This window comes from Nipponia nippon, unplaced genomic scaffold (genome assembly GCF_047370975.1).
Source record: "Nipponia nippon isolate SJK-2023a ecotype South Korea unplaced genomic scaffold, ASM4737097v1 scaffold_2, whole genome shotgun sequence".
Taxonomy (NCBI): domain Eukaryota; kingdom Metazoa; phylum Chordata; class Aves; order Pelecaniformes; family Threskiornithidae; genus Nipponia; species Nipponia nippon.
The window spans coordinates 32,795,730-32,818,214 of NW_028262336.1; the positions used below are offsets into that span (position 1 = coordinate 32,795,730).

Consider the following 22,485-nt stretch of genomic DNA (forward strand, 5'->3'; position numbering starts at 1 on the left):
GTATTAAGTATGATTTTTGGGTCTGTGGGCCAGACCTTGGCCTGAGAGCCATCAAGGCCTGCAGTGATGGAAGGACTTTTGGCATCATTACACTTACTGTTACTGTGCTTAGCCTCCTGGCACCGTGTGGCCTGGTGGAATGCAGTCCTGCAGTCTGCCATACAATATTCTACACAATAAATGAATCTAACTTGGTGCCTAAAGAGGCACACAGCAAGTTGAGCACAGAGATGACCATGGCACCAAGAACGGATGTCAAGAAGAAGGGAGCACATACTGGGGGGGCGGTGGGGGGAGGTGGTGGTAAGGGAGGGCATTAGAGGCTTAAAACGGCTCGTTTATGTAAATGGTTAGCTCTCCCGTGAGAGAAGTCAGAGATCCAAGTACTTGTCTGAAGAGAGAGACAACTTAATCCAAGAAGGTTCCCTACCCACTACAATGTGAGCAAGGTTTCTCAAAACATTGTAATTGCAGGGCCCGCCTAGCATTTTTGGAAAGAATTTCCAGGTGGTATTACACTGTGTTGCCATACAGGTTTTCATTTGCAACCACATATAGAGGATGTTAATGTTTAAATTATTGGTTGTCAATTTTCAATTTTCCTTCACTTTGATTGCTTGTTTTATTGCAAGGAAGCACGTGTGCTCCATGAATTCTTGCAGTCACTTTGTAGACTTTGTTCATGTGCTACAACTCAAAGAACACTGCTTTGGGATGCTGAGGTGAAAGTGCGCAGGTGTCTTAACGCTTCTTCTGCCAAACCTTAGCCTCCATGTTTTGATAATCAAATATACACTCCAATTCTTTCTTATCTGGGTAAGTACTCAGATCATTCCTAAAGTCATTGTCTCAGCTGTGTATTGACTGTAAAACAGCTTCGCCAACAGCAAGTGAGCTGGTTCTTCTCCAGAAATACCTGATGATGAACTGGCCCCCTTACTCCTATCCTCTTTCCATCCCTAGAAATAAAGAGAGACATGTCAATTTGTATCTTTCAGGTGAACACTCCACCGATTTCAATAAACTTGTTTGTTACTGCACTTTCTTGCTTGTATCTTAAGAAATCCTAGTGCATTGAGCCCTGTAGGGTACACACGTCCCAAGTCCCAGTGGGCCTACATATTTTTTGAGTGTGAGATCTAGGAAGTCTTGTGGGTACCCAGCTGCAGCAATGTACTTGTGTGGGGACTTTTGTGGCAGCCATTTAGGAGCCTAGAGATCAGACTGCTCCAGGCTATGACAGCTGCTGAGCAGTAATTTTTTAGGATCTTCACTTTCGGAGCTAAGGAAGCACATAGATACTCAAGAAGTCTCTATGTATACCAGTCCCAAGGTTCACTCACTGTGTTCACTAGGCCATTCCAGTCATTAAATTATCCTGAAGAAAAAACATTATAAGCAAAAGCCTTGGAAAGAAAAAAAGCATCACAGAAATTATTTTCTCTGAATTTTCAATCCTATAAATCTTAAAGAAAAGAAAAGAAAAGAAAAGAAAAGAAAAGAAAAGAAAAGAAAAGAAAAGAAAAGAAAAGAAAAGAAAAGAAAAGAAAAGAAAAGAAAAGAAAAGAAAAGAAAAGAAAAGAAAAGAGGAAAGGAAAGGAAAGGAAAGGAAAGGAAAGGAAAGGAAAGGAAAGGAAAGGAAAGGAAAGGAAAGGAAAGGAAAGGAAAGGAAAGGAAAGGAAAGGAAAGGAAAGGAAAGGAAAGGAAAGGAAAGGAAAGGAAAGGAAAGGAAAGGAAAGGAAAGGAAAGGAAAGGAAAGGAAAGGAAAGGAAAGGAAAGGAAAGGAAAGGAAAGGAAAGGAAAGGAAAGGAAAGGAAAGGAAAGGAAAGGAAAGGAAAGGAAAAGGAAAGGAAAGGAAAGGAAAGGAAAGGAAAGGAAAAGGAAAAGGAAAGGAAAGGAAAGGAAAGGAAAGGAAAGGAAAGGAAAGGAAAGGAAAGGAAAGGAAAGGAAAGGAAAGGAAAGGAAAGGAAAGGAAAGGAAAGGAAAGGAAAGGAAAGGAAAGGAAAGGAAAGGAAAGGAAAGGAAAGGAAAGGAAAGGAAAGGAAAGGAAAGGAAAGGAAAGGAAAGGAAAGGAAAGGAAAGGAAAGGAAAGGAAAGGAAAGGAAAGGAAAGGAAAGGAAAGGAAAGGAAAGGAAAGGAAAGGAAAGGAAAGGAAAGGAAAGGAAAGGAAAGGAAAGGAAAGGAAAGGAAAGGAAAGGAAAGGAAAGGAAAGGAAAGGAAAACACTAAAAATCTTTGGCAAAGTCAAAGCAAACCTTCATCAGGTAGTGACAGACTGTACAGTAGTATTATATACATACATTAGTATAATATATAATACACTGCTACTCATTCATTCCAGCTCCAGAACACAGTCTTACTCTCCAACAAGCTGTACTTTTCCTTCCTGCTATCATGCAAGCATAACTTGCATTGCTCTACCTGCAAGTTAAGAAGTGCAGAAGTAGCCTTGGAGCAGCATGCTTAGCTACAGAATACTGAACTGCAGTGGAAAAATGTCATGACATGTGGATCTGTTATGAATCACCAGCAAACCAAAACCTCTCACTGCTTGTGGTAAGCTCTTCTGGTTGTGTAAACACACCTATGGTGATTTACCTCGGCTGAGGACTGACAGGATGGAGAACCAGTAAGCAAAACTTCCATGGCCATCCGAAAGCTGCCTTACCCATGAATAAGGACTGTCCAGTACACATGGTGATTGACGGTGTGAGAGCCTTCTTGTCTGCTGACTGCTTGTCCCAAGGGTGTCAGGGCAGAGCATCCACAGCTCCAGCAGGTCAGCTTGCTACACAGCAGGCAGCAGCCACACCTTCTCACTCCTTTCCCTGCCGCACAAATGGAAGATAATGCTTTGGGAACCACCAAGTTGGATGATCATACTAGTCTCTAAAATGTACTAACTTTATGAATAAATTTAAATTTAATCTGAATCTAAAATTTCAGGGACTAAAGAAAGCGGTGGAGCCCCATGTCCCTTTGTGCAATAAGTGCCTGAGTATATCCGTCAAGTAAATCCTCCATTCTAGTCACTAGATCATTCAGAAGAAAATAGTCATGGTAAATTAAAATTTACTTTTTTAAATTTACTGAGGAATATGGCATATTTATCTTTCTTTTATTCATGAGTTATCAGTGAGCAGAACATTTTTAGAGTAATTTTAATTATTTGGACTTGTACAGCACACAGCTGAGTGGGAGCTTATTTCAGTTCATGGACTGTTTCTGAACTATTTGCTTTGGCTTCGGCTTCAATACTTCATCGTTCTTTTTTTTTTTTTTTTTTTTTCCTTCTCTGTGGAGGTAGATGATTGAAGAAGTATAATTTCACTTCTGTTGCTTCCTTGCAATGACTTAGGATGGGAAGAAATGAACCCCCAGAGACTGCAGGCTGACTGTGCCAGAGTCAGATCCACCATCCTTCACAAATGTTTCACTTCATCTTCCAAACTGATGACAATGTTTGTGGAAAGCCAAGAATTTGACAGAGGAGCATAGTGGTCTCCAGAACAATGTGGTTCTCTAATTTTCTGAGTAGAGGTAGGAGGGCAAATAGCCATTAGGTCTAAAAGATACTGAGGGAAGGGATGCAGAATGGAAAAACAGAGAGAAAAAAAAAAAAGAAAAAACCAACAATCATGCATACTTACACTCATCCATATGACTGAACATTTGCCATTTCCATAGGATGCCAGGTTAAAAAAAAAAAAACTCTCTCAGATTTGGTGAGATGACTCAAAGGACTGGGAAAAGTGAATACAAGTTCTGTATTTGAACAAATGTTCCTGATGATTTCTGAATGTGTTTGCTCAGTGTTAGCCTGATGACAGCCTGATATTGAAAGAGAACAGGTAAGACTCTGTGATGACTTTATCAAATCCATGATGGAGAGAAACTTAAAAAAGCATAGCGTATGCTCTAGCTCTTGCTTATTCATTGCTAATATACCATTTGGCTGCAAAACAGTCATATCCTGGTCACCCTCATGTTGATGGGATTACATGAATAAAGGAATGTTACCCTGACTTGCCTGCTCAGCCTTCAGCAGATACTCTCTGCAAATATTAGATTACCAGAACAGAGCCCTTTTAATGCAATAGGTACTGGTTGAACATCCTGTACCTAAATGGCTTGAAAAAGCTTTTGGAGCATTTCCAGGATGTCATATATTCCCTCAGCAGAGACTGTTCAGAGCTGCCCTGTCCTGTGTTAGCACATAGTACACACAGCAAAACAACATAATTCCACAAGTAACACAACATACATATGCTCTTTGTGTCTCCTCTGAACAATAAATTCCACAATGGTCACTGTTCACCTCACCGTATCGCATGACTGTTAAATTCATTCCTTCTTTACTATCCCCTGTAAATGTTTATCCAGACAAAATATGACATGATGACATTAGTGATACTGAGAGGAGGAAAGTGTTTAAGGACATAGGATTTATGACTCTGACAGACACATTGCCATGAATCTTTCAGAGTGGACAAAGACTGTACTGCTCTACCTGCCTGCTCCTCTCCTTTGCCCAAGATCAGCATCCTCAGGACCAACAGAAGAATAGAGCATTGCCTGGCACTGCTGAGGCTCCAGCTGAGATTCAAATGTGTGGCAGGCTCTGATGAAACCAAAACCAGCTCATGGAGGTAAGTTGGTGCTAAGATCCTGCACTGTGGAGGAGCAAGGTGTGTGTACTGTTCTTGCTGACTTTCATGCAGAGCAAAAGCGTCCGATGGGGGCAGCAACATAAAGCTGTCTTCAGCCATCCTCACTGTATATCTACTCTCTCTTGGGAACATGCTGGCCTCAAACTAAAATGCAGTGAGTCTGAGTTGCTATACATTAAAAAGGGCTGAGGAAAAGACTTAACAGAGGTCAGATGGCTCCAGTACTCATTAATGGCTTTTGCAGCACAAATTGTTCACCTTCCATAGACCTATTTCAACGTCTTTTCCCTTCTACTGCTCATATTAAGCATCTAATTATCTAATGCTTGTTAGGATCATAATTTATTTATTTTTCCTTTGCAGGAAAGATATATACTTGAGTCATAAGCAGAGTAAGATTTCACTTAACAGCTGCGGTTAAACAACAATTTTCAAGTTAGGGAATTGTAATTCATTCTTTACCCAATGCAATTGGTAAAATGGTCTGTGAAATGTAGCCTTTGCTGTGCTCCAAAATAAGAAATATCTCAAAATAAACATCAAAGTCCAAGATCTGGAATGAATTAGGTGATTCATGCTAAATGGCCAATCTTGTTAGTTATCGGAAAAAAACAGATTGTTATTTTCAGAAAAAAGTATTGTAAATGCCACCCTGATGGTAGACAAAGTTTGGAAAGAATAGTATATACCATAGTAACCTATGAAAGATGCTTGTTGTAAGTCAGGATAGTTTTTCATTGTAAAGCTGCAGACATACAACTGCTTTCCTGTGAGAAACAAAGGTCTCGCAATGTTCATTTCCCAAAGCATGTCCAACTGATATTCGTGTGACAGAATCACTCACTTCAGTCTCAGTGCAGTACCATCAGGCATCTGAGGAAGGTCAGAATGGAGGTTAAGAGTAATTCCCAATGAGATCCCCATGTTTCTTCCTCCCTCTCTCCTCTGCTCTCTTCCATGAATTCATTTTGAGAGGATCTGTTCTGTACACCAAGTGCCCTGAAACAGCAGTGAATAAAAAATGCCATCTCTACAAGTTCTGCATGAACATGAAGCATCTCTAAAACTGCAGACTTGGGTGCGTATTATGACAGTTTATGGCTGGGAAAAGATAGGGAAAATGCTTACCAAAAGACACGCAAGAAAAAGAGGAACAGATAAATACCTTCTCTAAGTGTGTAGCACCTCAGAACTGAGACTTGCTTTCCTCTTCAAATAAGTTGCACCTAAGTATAAGGCAAGTTGGGTTTTTTTCATAGAAAATTGCCCTAAAACCATATTTTGACTTATATCTGGGTGAATATGAGAGCTGATCTTTTCTCCTTCAACCAAAGTGCGTGAAAGCTAGAACAGACACTCAAAACCTATGTTTTGAAAACCAGAAATGGTTGAGACTTCCAGCTGATATGTTGAAAAAAGTTTACTCAGCTGTGAAATATCTATTAATGAAACACTGATTGCTTTATCCTGGCAATTTTATTTATACTAACCTCACAAACCTGAGCAAATCTTTAGTTCTGAGAGGAAATAAGCAAGCTGAATTTATTCCCTGATAGACTTCTGCAGTTCCCCAGTTCTACAGAAAAATGAGAGCTTGTCTGCACATGGAGTTTCCAGCACAACCATTTAACAACTCCAAGTAACTCAGTTCGGTGTGATAGTACACGTGGACGCTGTGAGACTGGAATGCGGGTGTCTTTCCCTGCATCAACTTCACTGACTTTCATGACTAATTCCATCAGAAATAAAAAAGAAATAATCACATTGCCACATGACTTACTCCATTTTACCACTCTCCCACTTAAAATTTACAGCTTCTCTTATTCCAGATGCATTTATTCACATGTGCAGACAAGCCCCAGACTGAGAGGAATGGCTCCAGTTTTGCTCATGGAAGTGGTCCTTCCCAGGAATTCTTTCTGGGTGTTAATGTCACTGAAATCCAGAGGCCAAATTCTTGGCTCCGCAGTTCCCCTTTCTGCAGCAGCCTGGCGTTGCAAAGAGGCTGTAAAGCTGATCCAAGAAGCCAGCTGAACCTTTTCTCTGGCGCAGAGAGCAGCATCGTCAAGACCAGGCTATTTCCACTGGAAAAATGAGCCTCATTTTGTTCAAGAAATGAATGTGCTGTAATGAAATTTTACAACCCCCATAATAAGCCCATTATCGAGATTGTGACAAAACATGAAAAAGCTTTAAACTTCCAGTAGTTTCATGCTAACCCAGAAGAATTGTAGCCAGCTCTAATTCTGTTTCGTGATGATCAGTTGATGTCAGATACAGGTTTGTTTAAACATTATATTTTACAACCATAAATTTGGCTTTTTAGCTGGAATTTGCACTTAGACTTCAGTGATAATCCATGGTCAGTGACTGAACTGGTATTTCACAAGTTCGTCTGTGGACTTTCATATTCTGAACGTGTCTATTTTAAACCTGCAATCTGATATCACCATCCCATTACCTGAATACAGCTGCTAACTAATAGTCACCCTGCCTATTTTGCTTTTGCTTCTCTTTAGAGTAGGAGGTTCTTTATTAAAGCAGTCAACATTATTTACTGTCATTCCTCTTCATAGCTGGGAAACTGGCACAGAATAGCAAAACAGCAAGGGTAACCCACCAGGTCAAAGCTGGTGGTGTCAATACCAGGTGTCAAAGCTGGAGACCTGAGTTTTACTTCAGTGAGGTTGCAATTAGGTCACATTAGGCATGTAAACATTTTTAATACATTTGATGCCGCCTGAGAAGTGATATATGTCAGATTTTCTATCTCATCCTCCTATCATCCAGAAAATAGTTAAAATTCACACTGACGTTTGTCCATAGAGATAAACATCACTGTTACTGGCACAATTTTTGTTCTCCTCCTCAGTTCTCTTGGTCAGCCCATGCTGCCATTCCAGCCCGTTAGAACAGCCTCTCTGGTTATTTTTCTATATGTCTGCTCAGTCTCCCTCTCTCCTTGGCCTCCTTCTCTCACAAACATTTCTTGTGCTGATATGGACAAGTAAAAATCCATTTACTCCCTCAGCCTGTCAAAAAGAAAGGTGGATCGCCGCTGCTGAGACCTGTGGCTTGATCTCCAGGCCCAGGATGGACAGGACACAGGTCTGACTGAGAGCGACACAGGTGATGCATCCTGAACCTGTCCAGAGATGCCATCTGAGGCACCCCATCAAGTCATTGGGAAGAAGAGCCTATGAAGAGCTTCGTGTTTCATTGGACTTTCTCCGCATTTCTTTAGTCATGTGATGACTGGAGTCACTGCATTGCTCACATGTACCTTTTCTACCCAGCTTGGACAGTATTTGACAAGAGCAAGCTCTGCAACTAAATGCTACTAGCTGGTGGTTAAAATGCATGATCTTGCTCTCTGTCATCCTTCTCCTACCTAACTTCTGCCAGAGAACTTTCTTGGGAAAATTATGTTCACAGTTAGGTTTAGAGAACAGACAGCTGGTGCAGGGCAAGAATATGTTAGCTTATAACCACATCTTTTCCAAAGAAGCTTCATCTAAAATAGCTTCAATTTTCAGGCAGTTACTGAGCGATTTGAGGGGGTGATGGAATAACACGTTAGAAGGAATTAAACTGCAAACAAACTGAGGGGCTGGGCACTACGTGGAAATATTCTAAATGTGAAGGGATCAGCTCCAAATGCGGGCTTGGGTTACAGAAATAGAGTATTTGCTGCTAGGGATGCATTTCCTGTCCCACTCCCAGGTCAGTACGTGTCATGCCACCGAATATGTATGTACATGGTGATCTGCAGTATCACTAATTCAGTTGCTGGTAAAACACATGGTACACCAGACACGATCCGAAGTCTCTTGAAGTAATGGGCCCTTTCCATTGACTTCAAAGGACTCTGGATCTGCGCTGCAGGGATGGCGAGCCAAGCTCACCGCTGGAACAAATGATGACAATTCCATGGAAGCCAATGTAACGCTGTTTGCTTGTGCCAACAGTGAATCTGGCCTATAAACTTTGTTCTGCAGCGATCAGAGGCTGCATAATTCATACTGTGGCTTGGAAGGTAATTAAATTTTCACGGCCATCAGCATATCGGCCATGTTATGCACCCAGTTACATTTTGACTCTATGAAATAGTTCTTTTCCGCAATCATTTATTTAAATGCTCCCTCTTTGTAGTTGTTGTTGTTGTTGAAGCAGTCACGGTTTGCTCACTCTCCTTATCTAAAATGCTGGTTAATCTTTGAAACCTTCCTTTTCACACAGTGGCAATGTAATAAAATTGATTGTATGATTATGAGTCTGGTTTTCATTTACTAGAGTGTTGATAGAGGAGAAATGAAATCACATGACTTGTAAAAGAGCAGAGCAGAAATAAGTCTGGACGTTACTAGCTCTAGTAAATGTAGCAGTAATTCTGAGCTGGCTCAATACTGGCCATTTTCAGTTCAGGTGTTTGAATTCAGAGGAGACCTTCAAAGCATTGCATTTTGTCTTCTCTTTACTAGAAGGTCTTGGTGATAAATCCCTTGATCAGTGATTCATGCAAGAAAGTAATGTAGACTGTAATGGCAACATTTATGATCACAAGACCACACAGACAAAAATAATAAATAGGAGAGCATTATGGAGGAGGGCCTGGTATTTCTTCCCCTTTCTGTTGTTTTATTTAAGTCCATAGGCTGACTGCTTGTTTTATTGGATTTGTTCATATTAGCAACCTGACAAATGACCATCATCTGTGGATTGTGGCAAATGAAATGCTCCACAGATTTCCATCCCTGTTTGGCTGGCTGAATGAATAGCCTTAATCCAGATAACAGATGTCAAGAGAGGTATAGCTTTTTATGAACACATAAAACATATGAAAAAAATATACATTACATGTTGGCAAGGGGAGGCAGTGAATGTAATCAGGGCCCCAAGAGCACTTACAAGCCTTATGTTAATATCAGTCTGGGCAGGAGGAATTTTGTGGTAGTGCAGAAAAATGGCACTTACTGGAAAGCAAAGGAATATTGCACCATTTCATGCTTGTCTGTTCATTTGTCCTTATAAGCACCACCAGTGACCAAGGAGGAGGAAAAACCCTATTAAAAATGCTTATTGCACCTGCCTCTTCTTCAGGTTTGGAGATTTCTTCCCCTTCAGGCAGACAGCAGCCCCATAAATAGTTAATCTGGCATTTGGCACACCTAAAGGATCTGTGGTGGAGGAAGGAACAACTCAGTGATGGGTGGAAATCTCTGATAACGTCAATAAAAAGGTAGCCCTATTACTTTTCGTAAACATGATCATCAGTAAGCTGGTAACAATTTAAGAGCCATATAAGGAGCTATGCTAGAGTGATTAGGTTTAATTAATACAGAGTCGTTTATCAGAAAGAAATGATTCAGCCTGGCAATTTCTCAGTCATGTCTTCATGAAGGGGAAGGTGCACGCTCCAGCATGGCTTTGCATCGTTTCCTCTGCTTCCCGTTGTTTGCACAGGAGCAAGGCCTCGACTGTATCCTGAGTATTGTACTGCCTGGAACTGAGCTCGCTGGAATGTCAGTGATAAATGCTTATCTTTCAAAAATGAAAATGCTTTCAGCCTATTGCATTTGCAGTAATATCAGTCTATCCTGGAAAGGTTTTAGATCTGAGGGTTTCATAATTCAGGATAAAACCTGTCTCACTTTTCACCTATGCGGTGAACTGTGCTGTCAACATTTCTGTCACCCGTGAGGTAGGCACCTATGTGGACAACGCACCATGAGGTAGGTTTTGTGTGACGGTTGCTTCTTCAGGAGCGCAAAGCACAGGAACAAGTGGGTGGGGATGGTTTGGATATTGTACTGAATGTCAAATGTAATTTAAAGCATGCTACTGAAGGTGGACACCTAGTCTCCCTGAATATAGGTTGGGATAGGAGTAGTGAAATATTCCTGCCTGCAGTCTTCTGCTGGCTGATGTCGCATGGGTGATGTAAGGCCTACAAGCACATTTTGGCCTGTGTGACCTGGTGGCTAGGTGCACATGTGGGCTCTTGCTACTAGCCCCTCCATTTCACCACCCAGTGATAGCATTAAAGAGCCAGCTCGAGCCTTTGCCTCTTCAACCACAACCAGTTCTCCAGTAGTCTTATTATGTTGCTCCAAGGGCAAACATTACATCACACTGGCTTTGACAACAGCACTAATCAGTTTTCAGGCTGAATGTAGCTCTCACAAGCCTTTCTAACAGCAGTTTGATGAGACTAGTGAAGTCTCATCTGCTTAAGAAAAGCCCCTCAAGCACAGAGCAGCATTGGGAAATATTTTTCGTGCCTGTGACAAGTCAGTTGGAATTTCTAATCTGCAGCTTCCCCACAGCTGCAGGCACCCCTCCAAAATGGGTCTGTCTTGAGGTATTTATAACGTGTCTGTCACCAGGGTAGCCAAGCACCACATGGAAACGCAGCACCCAGGTTTGCAGCTGATGCAGCTCGTCATCGTTTTGTCTCTCTCCCAGGTTCCCCACCCTGGCATGCTTCCCACGGAGTTTGCTCCAAAAGAGCTTGTTACAAACATTCACTCCTCCGAAAGCTCCCTCATGGGAACGGTGGGCAAGCCTGGCACCTGCTACCCTGCAGTGCAGCATGCCCTCCACAGAGAAAAGGCTTTTAGACAGGGCTTTAATTTTTCTATTCAAGAGTTTGGTCTAGCATGCAACAGACTTCGGATGCTACAGTGAACAGCCACATTTAGCTGAATAGTATTTATACCTGCTCTTCAGACTCTTTCTGAATTACCTCTCAGTATCTAAATCTACGGAGCTTGCCAGATGAATACATTGCAAGGATCACAAGCCAATGTAGAGTGTTGCACTTGGTCTTACAAAGCCATGAACTATTTTCCCCTCTAATCTCCTTTCTGGCCAATTCTGAAGGTACTTCAACCTGAACTAACTATCTAATAGCCTGATCAGCCATTTCCTTTTCATTTTGTCTGCAGTTTTCATCCCTTCCTTGTGTTCTGCCCAATATTTACTCGTAGGAGAGTAATCTTATCTGAAAGATGAAGTTTCTGCTCTTCAAAGTAAATATGCAGCTTGGACTGCTAGTAAATTATCTGTAAAGTAGCTGATAAAGGAAAATCACTCCCAGGCAGTTCTGGTCTGATCCAGATCTGAAGCCAAGGTAAAGACCTGGGACTCCAGAAAGCAGCCAAGGAATTCGAACATTAGTGCTGTCTAACTGGAATATATGTCTGAAACAGTTGCTAGGCAAACTCACCCAGTGCTTCCCGAACCAACTCCACCACTGAGTTTCGTACACACTTGCATGTGTGAAGTTTGACAGTTTTGCAAAATATGTTTGGGAAAAAACACTCTAAGTGGCATTTAGGTTACAAACAGCTGAGAATTCATGGGGTAACAGGCATTCCTGGCCAGTGAGGCAGCCTTGTGCCCACCCAACCAGTCACTCAGCACACCTAGTAGGGCTCAAGTATGGGGACTTGCTGAGCTTCAGTGGCTGGGTAAGACTTTTGTGTAAGCCCTCTGAACAGGACAGAGTTTTTATCCACTTTGAATAGTTTGCTTCACTTTGGCAGATATTCACACAGCAAATTCTCCTAGAGGCGGACAATCCAAAGGATGGGAATCTCAGACAGAAATTGCTAACTCTCTCTTTCTTTTTTCCTCCCTAAGGTTTCAAACCTGGAGAAAACAGGTCTGCAGTGGGCTACCAGCAGCCCCCCTAGTGCTCTCTGCCTCTCGCACATTTGCTGAACCCTGTAGTTACAGAAGGTTACAGACGCAGAGCCAGATTCTGCCATTGATTTCCCATATTTTCCCTAGAGAGCAGCCTCATTGGCTTCCAAGGTATTACCCACAAAGCAAACAACTGCTTCCACTCATCTGGCCCTCAACAGCCATGTTACGTGCTTGCTTTGCCCACACGCTGCTCCACAGAGACTATCACAAACCATGGAAAATTCCAAAATTTGCCTTTGGAATTCCTGCATGTTTTGAACAGAGGAAGGGGCTGGGGCTGCATCCAGATTAAGTTTAGATTTGGTTTGTGGCTCAAAGCTGACCCAGGACTAGAGTTCATGTTCATAATTGAGGAGTGGAAAACTTGTAGATTCATCTGATGAGGATTCTTACCAAAACAGCTGCTATTGTTGGATTTGAGGCACACATGAAGCAGAGCAGGACACAGAGTATCCCCTCAGCATCCACTGATTGCCATGGTATTACCAGAAGAGCTTGCAGTCAAGTCCTAAAACCAGGCTATGCAAGCCTTATGATTTTCTAATTCTTATGCTGAACAGTATCCACTGAAGCAGGTTTGCCTGTGGGGATCAAAGCCCTGGATATTCAAAAGATATTGTGACTTCTAGCCTCCATGAGATACCTAGACTGTGCCTAGGACTGGACTTTGTCCTAATCTAGCTGGGGGGGAGTGCACTTCCACTGCTATGGCTTATGGAGGTGAGCAGGCTTGCTGCACTGGCCAGGGCACTGGGATTGGGCTAAGGGACTTGTGACAGCTGGAAGATTTGTACCATAAATATGCATTGCTGCTTACTCTTTGAACTTGATTCTGCAGTAGTAGGACTTAATAGAGGATGCTTATCATTAGAGTTTTTAATTCACTTCTGGGAGACCTCCTTCCGCAACATCTTATAACGCTACATCCAACAACACTCTCAAAAAGAATATGAGGTCTTCAAAACAACGGAGGTGGCATCTCTCTTATAGAAGAAACACACCTTTTGGCAGGAACAAGACAACCTGTCTACAGACCAGCAGAGTCAGTGAAATATGCATCAGGTCCTCCTAGCTGATATGCTCCAGCATCAGTAGAAGCAAATCTGTTTGCTCTTTTATCAGTGCAGCACACAGCACCAGTTTTCCATTCATTCCATTGCTGATCCAAAAGGAAAAGAAGCCAAACCTTTCACTTTTCCACTGTTGTTAAAGCACAAGCATTTTATTTGGAGACTCTGAGAACATAATTGTTTAAAGTCTTAAATGAGATTCCTGTGCTGCCAAAGATATCCATTCAGAAACCATGAATCAGGCCACTAGAGATCTTAAGACTGGCATAAACATCATGAGACCTTAAAAAACAAGAAAATATGGGTTCTTTCTTTCCTTCTTTCCTTCATTCTTTCTTTCTTTCTTTTTCTTTCTTTATTTCTTTTTTCTTTCCTTCTTTCTTTCTTTTTCTCTTTTTCTTTTTTCTTTCTTTTTCTTTCTTCCTCTTTCTTTCTTTCTTTCTTTCTTTCCTTCTTTCCTTCTTTCCTTCTTTCCTTCTTTCCTTCTTTCCTTCTTTCTTTCCATTTATCTCTTTCCCTCTTTCTTTCTCTCTTCCTCTCTGTCTCTCTCTCCTTTTCCCCACCTCCTATTTCTCTCTCATTCTCCACCTCTCTCTTTCCTCCAGGATTAATATTTGAAAGCTTTTCTCTGGACCATTAGAAGTAGAGAAACTTGTTTTTCAGTGAAAGCTGAGACTCAACTGTAACCACCTGACTCTAGGACATGAAGTTTTCAGAAAAACTCAATATTGGAAGACTTCTAGTGCCATTACAAGAACCTGCCACATTGACTTGCCATAGGAGCTCCACATAACTGAGAGAACTAGCGAAGTTTGCACTGGCATGGAACCTCAGCTGCATGCCATTTATTTAACTTCTTTTTGGTTCATATCTGGGGACAGCAATTTCATGGCTACTTTTATTAATATCTGTTGTCTATATTAGAGTAACACCTACAGGCGCTGGCCAAACTCGGGATACTCATACATGCTATGAAAAACAGCCATTAACCTCAGAAGCTACAGTCTTAAATGACAAGGTGAACAAAGGGAGGAAGAAATGAGAGATTATCTCTCCCTTCCCCCTTCACAGACAGACACTGTGCGGCACGGCGAGATGGAGTGACTTTCCCACGCTATCTCAGGAAGTCCGTGGCAGAGCTCAAAACTGAACCTAGACGCTGATTTCCAGGCGACTGCCGTATTTGCAAAGCCTTCCTTTCAACCAAAAGCCAAAGAAATGAAAGCAGTAACACTCAAGACAGCAACCCGAGGCGACCCGCCACCAGATGAACTGTCATCAGGCTCTGCTCTGCCTCCCCCCAGCCACTGCCTGTGCGGGGGAGGCACCCAGGGCAGTTGGGGTCCCTGTAGGGGCAAGGGGGGGGGGGGGGAGGGACCCTCATTCGGGTGTCCCCAGGCACCAAAGGGCTTGTTTCTGCAGCACAAACCCTGGCAGGTGAGCTGTGACCTGAGGGTGACTTCAGGACTTGTCCTGACACACAGCACAGGGAGGCACCACTGGTTGCCGATGTGCAGTGTGAACTGCAATGCTTGGTCACCCCCATCCTCCCAAGGGCTCCCTGCACTCTCCAAGGCGATGGCTGGCTGCTGGCTCTCAGGCGGCTCGTTTCGATCCAAAAGGAAAGAAAAACATGAACAGCTTCGCTTACTGTAGCATAACGGGAACAAAGGAACAAAGTACACTATTCTTGAAAGTCAACACATTACGGAGAAATATCTCAGAGCTGACAGGAATATTACTTTGATTAAAAAAAAGTGGGTTTCTGGTAAACTTCCTGTATGTTAAGGAATCCATCTGACCTTATCAGAACACAGGCTGGGGGTGTGGAATCACCTTCCACATACCTGGAAAACTATCTAATGTAAATAATATTTATGACTCTCATCTAGACATTATTAGGTAATAAACTTAATGACTTTATGAAGGTTATTAAGAGAAACCATATAAACTGTATCAGGGTCCAGGAATAGGTATTGTATGTTTTAATTTAAAGGAGTCTGTGGAAAACATAAACAGGGAAGTAATCAGTTTTCTGGAGAAGATGATTTAAGGTTATATCAAAAGATAGTAAGCAGTGCCGTTAGGTTCACAGGTCTTGTCTCCAGTGCATTGAAAATTATATATCAGTGGAGCTTGAGATCAAGAGGTGATTACGGAACTAAAAACCCTTTCTGGTGGAAGGTAAGAAGATGGGTAAGCACAAGCAAGCAACAGGTTTGCTTTTGCAAAGGAAGACGATGGGATGGGCCTCCCCAGGAGCAGGGAACGGTCAAGCTTTAGGAAGGGGCTAGAATCAGGTTTTCTGTTTTTTCTTTTCTGTGAAGTGGATTTGGTTTAAGTAAAAGTCATTTGCTCTGCAGGCTGTGCCTGCTACTGAAGAGCACTATCACTGCCCTGATGGGAGTGAAGTCAGAGCAGCTGACATAAACAAGCCCAGCTGGTCAGAGTGATGTGGGCAACACAGAAAGTGCCTTGAACTGCAGCTGGCAGTGCCTGGGGAACTGGGGGACCTGGGGGGACCTGGGGGATGCCTCCCCCGCCCAGAGAGGGCTTGGGGTCAGGGCATGGGAGAGGGTTTCAGAAAGCGTGTGGATCTCTCTGGGTCAGAGAGGTTGGTTGTTTGCTAACTCTGGCAGCAACGGAGCTGTACTGAAAAATATTCCTCTTTCGGGTGCATCTCATGGGCCAAAGCATGCTCCCTGTTGCCCTGTCCCCTGACACAGACCTGCCCATGCCATGGCAGCTCTGGGGCAGCTCCCTGTCAACAAGGCGGCTACAGCTGGGCCTTGGCAGCCGCATGGCTTCACCCACTGCCCCTCTCCTCACCATCATCCCAGGCATAAGCTGCTGCCATCACTGGTCACACAGCTCTGTGTCTTGAAAGAAGAGAGAAGGTTTGCTGTTTACTTTGGAAGGCATTTACACCCCCTTTTGTTATTGCAGATCACACACAAAGGACAATCTTTGTCATTTTTTCTCTGATCCCTACTCAGATATTTTTCCAAGGCTGATACCAATCTTGCTGGCTGCAAATGTAGGTACCCTTTCCTTCCTGCTTTGCTCTCTCCTTTTCCATGGTTACCCAAGTAAAATAAATTTTTCACAACAGACTTTGTCTTTGCAGCATTGTTCAATTTAGTAAGAGGGCTCCTGTTTAAAGGCCAAATCATGCTGCTCTGTGGACATACTCCCTGGACTTTGATGGGAGGTACAATAATGTAATCTAGTTTTACTGTGGAAATGGGCAGATACTTTAAAAGCCTGTTTTGATTCTCCTAGAAAGGCTCTGTAGGAGTGTGCATAGGCCAGCTGATGGAGGGCAACACGTCTTGCATGCACACATGAAGAAAAAGGTCTCTGATCCAGGGCACCCTGAGACTTGTCTGAAATGCACACAGCTCACAGGTGAGCTGCCCACTGACTGCACCGGGCAGTGGTTCAGCCCCATGCAAGGGTGTAAACACAAAAGTAGTCTGCTTTTGTGGGCTTTTTTTCCTGTGCTGAAGGTGGCACTGCTCAGCTGGGCAAGCCTGGCAGGAATCGCCTGGAGGACCTGGTGCAGATCACACACGATCCCAGACTGAGCTCTGTGGGCATCATTTCTGTGTTGTTTCACGGGTTTCAAAGACTGGGATGGCCCAGGAAAAAAATGAAAAACAAGTGCATCTGCAGCAATTTAATAATGTGTCCTAGGCTTCCAGTATCACAGAGGCTTTGTTATTCTAGTTCCCCATTCAACAGGAGGGTAATTACACCCCATATACTCATCCCCTCCCTTTCTGTCCTCACAGAGCACTGATATTTCCCAGAGGGGCGTTAGGCCAATGAAAGATGCCAGATCACTGTCTGTTTTTTCTTGAACATTTACATTTTATTTAACAGATCTTTGAGTTGTCCCAGTGATGGATAAGCATTGTTGTCCTTCAGACCACATGGACAGGTATAACCATGGAAAAGCACAATTTCTGGGCCAATGCCAAAGTGGAGGGTGAAGGTGGTGCTGTTTGGCCAAGGGCAGCAGCTGGAAGAGTTTGCAGCTCTACTGCAGCTGCTTGGGGCTCAATCTGCAGAACAGCAGCACATTCATTTAGCTCGCATCTTTGGGGAGCTCCCAGGTCCTCCATGTGTGCTAAGTAACGCACGATGGTAACCAATAAACAACATTTTTATTCAACTCCCATTGTCTAAGAACTGCCATTCTTTTCTGACATGGGCATTTGCACTCTCTTGGCTTCCTCACTTATCATGTAGACCATAGCAAAAACACAAAGCCACCAGCCCACGAGAACACTAACTGCAAGAGAAAGCTGTGGCAGCTCTGCTTTGCAATACCAGCTGCCACAGACATGCCACAGGCCTGAGCCCAGCATTTCTGAAAAACTTCCTCAAGCTTTGAGGTGGAGAGTGACTTCACTGCTGCCAATAACTTGTCCCCATAAATTAAATATTCTTCTGTTCAGGAGAAAAGGTTACTTTGGAAGCTGGTCCTGGAGCATGAAATCATCTGCCCATAGAAACTGTGGGCTATCTCAGCCCTTGCCACCCTCTAATACACACACACAGAGGAATAAGGATATTAAAAAAATAGTGCATCCTAAAAACCCTGAAAGCACTATATCAAAACACAACATTGCACAAGTAATTTTTCCTCTGGGAAAGGAAAACCAAACCACATGCACCATATACTAATCATATGATTTAATGTACTCCTGGAATCACATACAGTTCCTGGGAAGATAAAAGCAGTATAATAAAAAAGCCCTCAAACTATGGATAGTAGAACAGCCTGAACAGCACTGTTCACTAAATTCACAGAGCCATTTCCATTAAGCTGAAGTAGAGGATGGGTGAGATGCACAGAGAGACATTTCTGGTGGTTTTTTTCCTCCAGAGTGGAATCAAACCTTCGGTCAACAGGAAAAGATAAGTAAGAGTGCTGCGGAGGGCATGGATGAGAAGCAAGTCTCACACATACACACAGAAAAACACGTGATCTTTGAAGCAGAGGTTAAAATAAAAAATCCTATGGAGCCTGTGACCCCCCCCCCGAGGCTCAGTGTAGCATGGGCACTGGCAGGACAGAGGACTTGGGGATGATAGCTTCCTGCTCCACCAAGGCAACAGGATGAGAGTCCCAGCATGGCCCCCGTGCATGCCCCATGCTCGGATAATGTCACTGCTGCAGCCGCTGAGCCCTCCCATTTCCTTCGGTGAATAAACACCTCTGCTTCCTCTTAATTCTCCCAACAGACATTTGGCGACCGAGCTTCTCAGTTTCCTCATGACAGATGAAGAAAAGTCTAGGTTTTTCCCAGTTGCGCAAATCCCCCCAATTATAACCTTGGCATGCATCAAGAAATTATTTCCTCTTTCATCAGCGAAACCTTTGCACAAGCCTTCCCTGACTCCTGAGCTGGCAGGAAAGACACTGTTGGTTTTACCTTGGCTCAAGAGAGGGCACAGCATGCTACGGGCCAGTGCAGCCTCATCAGCGACTAAATATAAGCAGCAGGAGGACACTTCTTGCTATTTACCCCAGTCATACTCTTGATGGCTCAATGGCAAGTCATTGTGGCCCACCTTCACTCACCTCTGCTCCCTTCTCCAAAATGGTTGGACAGCAGAGACATTGCCAAGGCCTTTGCCATACCAAACGTAGAGCGCTGTAAAGCCATCTGTAGAGCATCAGTAAAGCCACTTGCACAGTGAAGGACAAGTGTGATATTTTTTTCCCCAAAGTTAGACGAGGTATTGGTGGCAATCTGCTCGTAGAAATCACTATAACTCATCAGCAACCTCTCTTCCCTTCAGCTTAGGAGATCTTGCAGTCCTTGTGCAAGGAACTAGTTCAGTGTCTCATTTCCCTCTCTTTCCAGGTGGTGATGGGCGGGTCAGCTCTCTAACCATTGCTCTGTTTTCAGTGTGCTCACCTTTGGTCAATCAGCCTTCAGGAATGTGACTCTGCTACGACAACGGCGTTACTGGGTTAGGCACCTGTGGTTTTCTTTTTGGCCTCTCACCATGTCGCAGAGTGAGAGAAGGACTCCACTTTATGAATAGCAAGGACAGGATGCTGTGCAGTTTTTAGCCTTTTGTGTATTGAATCCATGCTCTGCACAATGACATGTTTCAGAGCTAACAGTCCCTCAGGAGGAAAACACACCGGAGGAAGCATTTCCTGCTGTGGGCAGTTGACAGCTGGTGCTGAAAATGGGCTTCTCGAGTGATGGAGAGGAAGCTATTTTGGGGAAGCTTTGGTAACATTATTTTACTCTTCTTGTCAACAGCATCAATGGTTACCATAACACAAGTACAGTGACAGATCAAAGGGAAAAGATGATGGTAGTTAAGGGCCTCAGGTCAGTATGTGTGTCCCACCATGCAAACACAGGTATCTCCACTCAACTCTTCTTGTCCTTGGATAGGGCCAGCTCTCCCTCACCTGACAATCATGCTTTCTAAGCAAGGATGGAGATGATGAGCACAGGGATACCACAAATCCTCATGTATATAATACCATGCATGGACTATGCCTCTAGAGAGCTGTGATAGCTGGGGGGTGGGTGGGTGGGTGGGGGGGGGTTGCAGTGACAGTGCAGAAGAAAAAGTACAGAGTGAAATCAGGCTATTTCAGTGGCTCAGTCTGGTCTTAACAGAGCAGGGATTTCATGGGCCATATTTTCTGCAGTGAGACAAGGACAAGTGGGAATAAAAGGGTCAAGATTAGGATGATTCTGGTAAAGTTCTGAAAAGACAGGACCATTTCAGCAGGTAGTGGGGGTCTGAGAGGAAGAGACAAAGGAGGGGATTCAAAGAAACTTGTCTGCTGAGCTCTGAGGCCAGCAGAATTGCAACAGCCAGGGTTGCGGGAGCCAGTCAGCTGGGAAATCTGAGAGATGTAAAAATAAATACTAATTTCTGCTAACTGGTAGCAAAACGTTTTATTACACTGAGCAAACCAAAATGGAATGCATCTAGTGCAATTACATATTTCTAGCCAGTCACTACCTCCACGAAACCCATGGCACAGCTTAGCCTTGCTAACATCACTTGTTTTTGGGAGAAGAAATTTGAAATAAAGATGATATAAATATGCAAAAAAAACCAGTTTGGATAACCATGCAGTTTCCATAAATGGAACTGGACAAAACCATTTTTAACAAAAGGGCTTAAATCAGAAAAATATATATTTTAATTGACCAAATATTTCGGTGAATTCCCATCAAATCACAAAGGGGCTGAGAAGACAATGGTTAACCACCCAAATATTTAACTTCAAGATTCTCAAACAGAAATATTTAGTTTTCCGCTTCAAAACTGAGTGTAGCTTTCCAAAATATATCACTGTATAAATATATCTTTAAGATTAAGGCGGGTGGGCAAGTAATTTATTTGCAGTTTGGGGCAGCTTTACTGGAGATGCAGAGCTCCTGCTCAAACTGCCTGGCATGTCACGCACTGCATATTACCGGACAGCTGCACAGTCTTCTTTTGTCTGTCCATCCCCTGGCATCGTGACTGTCATCACTTCTCATAGCTTCAGCTGACACAATGAACTTGACAACACAGATGAGCTTGTCCTTTGTGTTGCTGCTTGGTCCATGACTACTCCAGCATGTTAGACTACTGTTCCCATGTATACCATTTCCCTGTAGCGCTATTGCTGAGGCAAGGTTGGTTGCCTTTTCTCTCTTTCTTTGTAACACTTCCTTTATTATAAAAGGGCTATGCAGCCTTGGGGAAAAAAAAAATCAGCAAGCTGAATGTTTACTTAATTGTTGGTCAAGAGTTGGCTCCTGTGGAAATGTTGGCTGAAGGCAATGCTGTAAAGCGTACTCCCTTCTACGAGAGTGCCAGAAAACCAAGGGGCAGGTGGCAGTTGTTGAACAATAGTCAATTACACTTTTTAGGCAAATATTTGCTCATGTGTCCAGACAATAATGTCTTGTGGAAATGTGTTTGCACAATGTCCTTGACAAAGGCTCGTCTATTAACCTGGACACAATTGGGTACAGCTCTGGAACAGTGTTTAACACATGAGCTTCTCAGTTCAAGCAACAACAAAACATCATGCATCCAACTCTGAACAAAATAATCACCTCAAATTACCTTCATATGGGGAAAAAAAAAAGACCTCTTGAAGAGGATTTACTTTTAACCTATAAAAGCATCCACCGCGAATGCGCGTGCTGGGATCCGTGACTCAGTTCCTACAATTTCAGTGTGCTTCCAGTATAGCCTTGGCCAGGTCACTCAAGAATGAAGTTTCAAAAGCCCCTGTGGGGTGCCTACGTTGTGCCGTGCCATGCTGCCGCAAGCGAGCTTTGTCCGTGCTTCGTGCTGCTGGGGGCCCAGTGGTTGTCTCAACATGACGCTGCCTGCAAACTCACATGCCGAGACCCTGGTAAGTAGCTGGCTTTGCTTGGTACCATGCTGATCATGCACACACGGCTTCCCGCTGCCCCATACCCAGGCATGGGATGAGTCTGCCTGAGAGCTATTGAGGATCATCCTTGTTCCTCCTCCTCCTCAACCTGGATGTGGGTGGAAACTCTGAAGCAGGATCTCCCATCACAACTCAGCAGCATCTTCCCATGGGGAGCCAGTGCCATTGATGTCAGCCCTCTCTTGGAACAGCAGGGACAGCAGAGCCTCATTTTCAGGGCACAAAGGGAGTTTTGTGTGGTATATGGTGTATGACAGTGTACTGTTGTATTGCTAGCACTCATAGTACTAAACAAATAATAGTTTACCCCAATAGTGCCCAAACTTGGAGGGGGGCCTGCTGAGGAGGGGTTGTGGACTAGAGCTAGACAAAGTTCAGCTGAATTTTCTATACTTCTCTCTGGTTTTGGGGTCACACAAAACGAATGGTCTGCCATGGGGATTCCAGCCAGAGGAACTTGGGAATTGTTAGTTTAGTCCTTTGAGTTGTAAATAATCATTCATAAGCTGCTTCTCTTCCCTCCTGTGAGTTCCTTAATGCGCACCAGTATTTTCTGAATGTTTTGGCTGAAAACCTTCCAGCCTCCG

General features: G+C 43.4%; 1 long non-coding RNA gene across 2 annotated transcripts; it reads left to right on the forward strand.

The window, feature by feature from the left end:
- Positions 1-2,217: 2,217 nt before the first annotated feature.
- On the forward strand, positions 2,218-8,877 carry LOC148055728 (uncharacterized). Of its 2 annotated transcripts, XR_015705002.1 has the most exons (5): positions 2,218-2,555; positions 3,307-3,539; positions 3,687-3,850; positions 4,484-4,648; positions 7,701-8,877. It is a non-coding gene; the product is annotated as an uncharacterized LOC148055728 (long non-coding RNA). The 2 variants fall into 2 exon arrangements; XR_015705001.1 differs by having other exon boundaries at positions 3,307-3,850.
- The last annotated feature ends 13,608 nt before the right edge of the window (positions 8,878-22,485 follow it).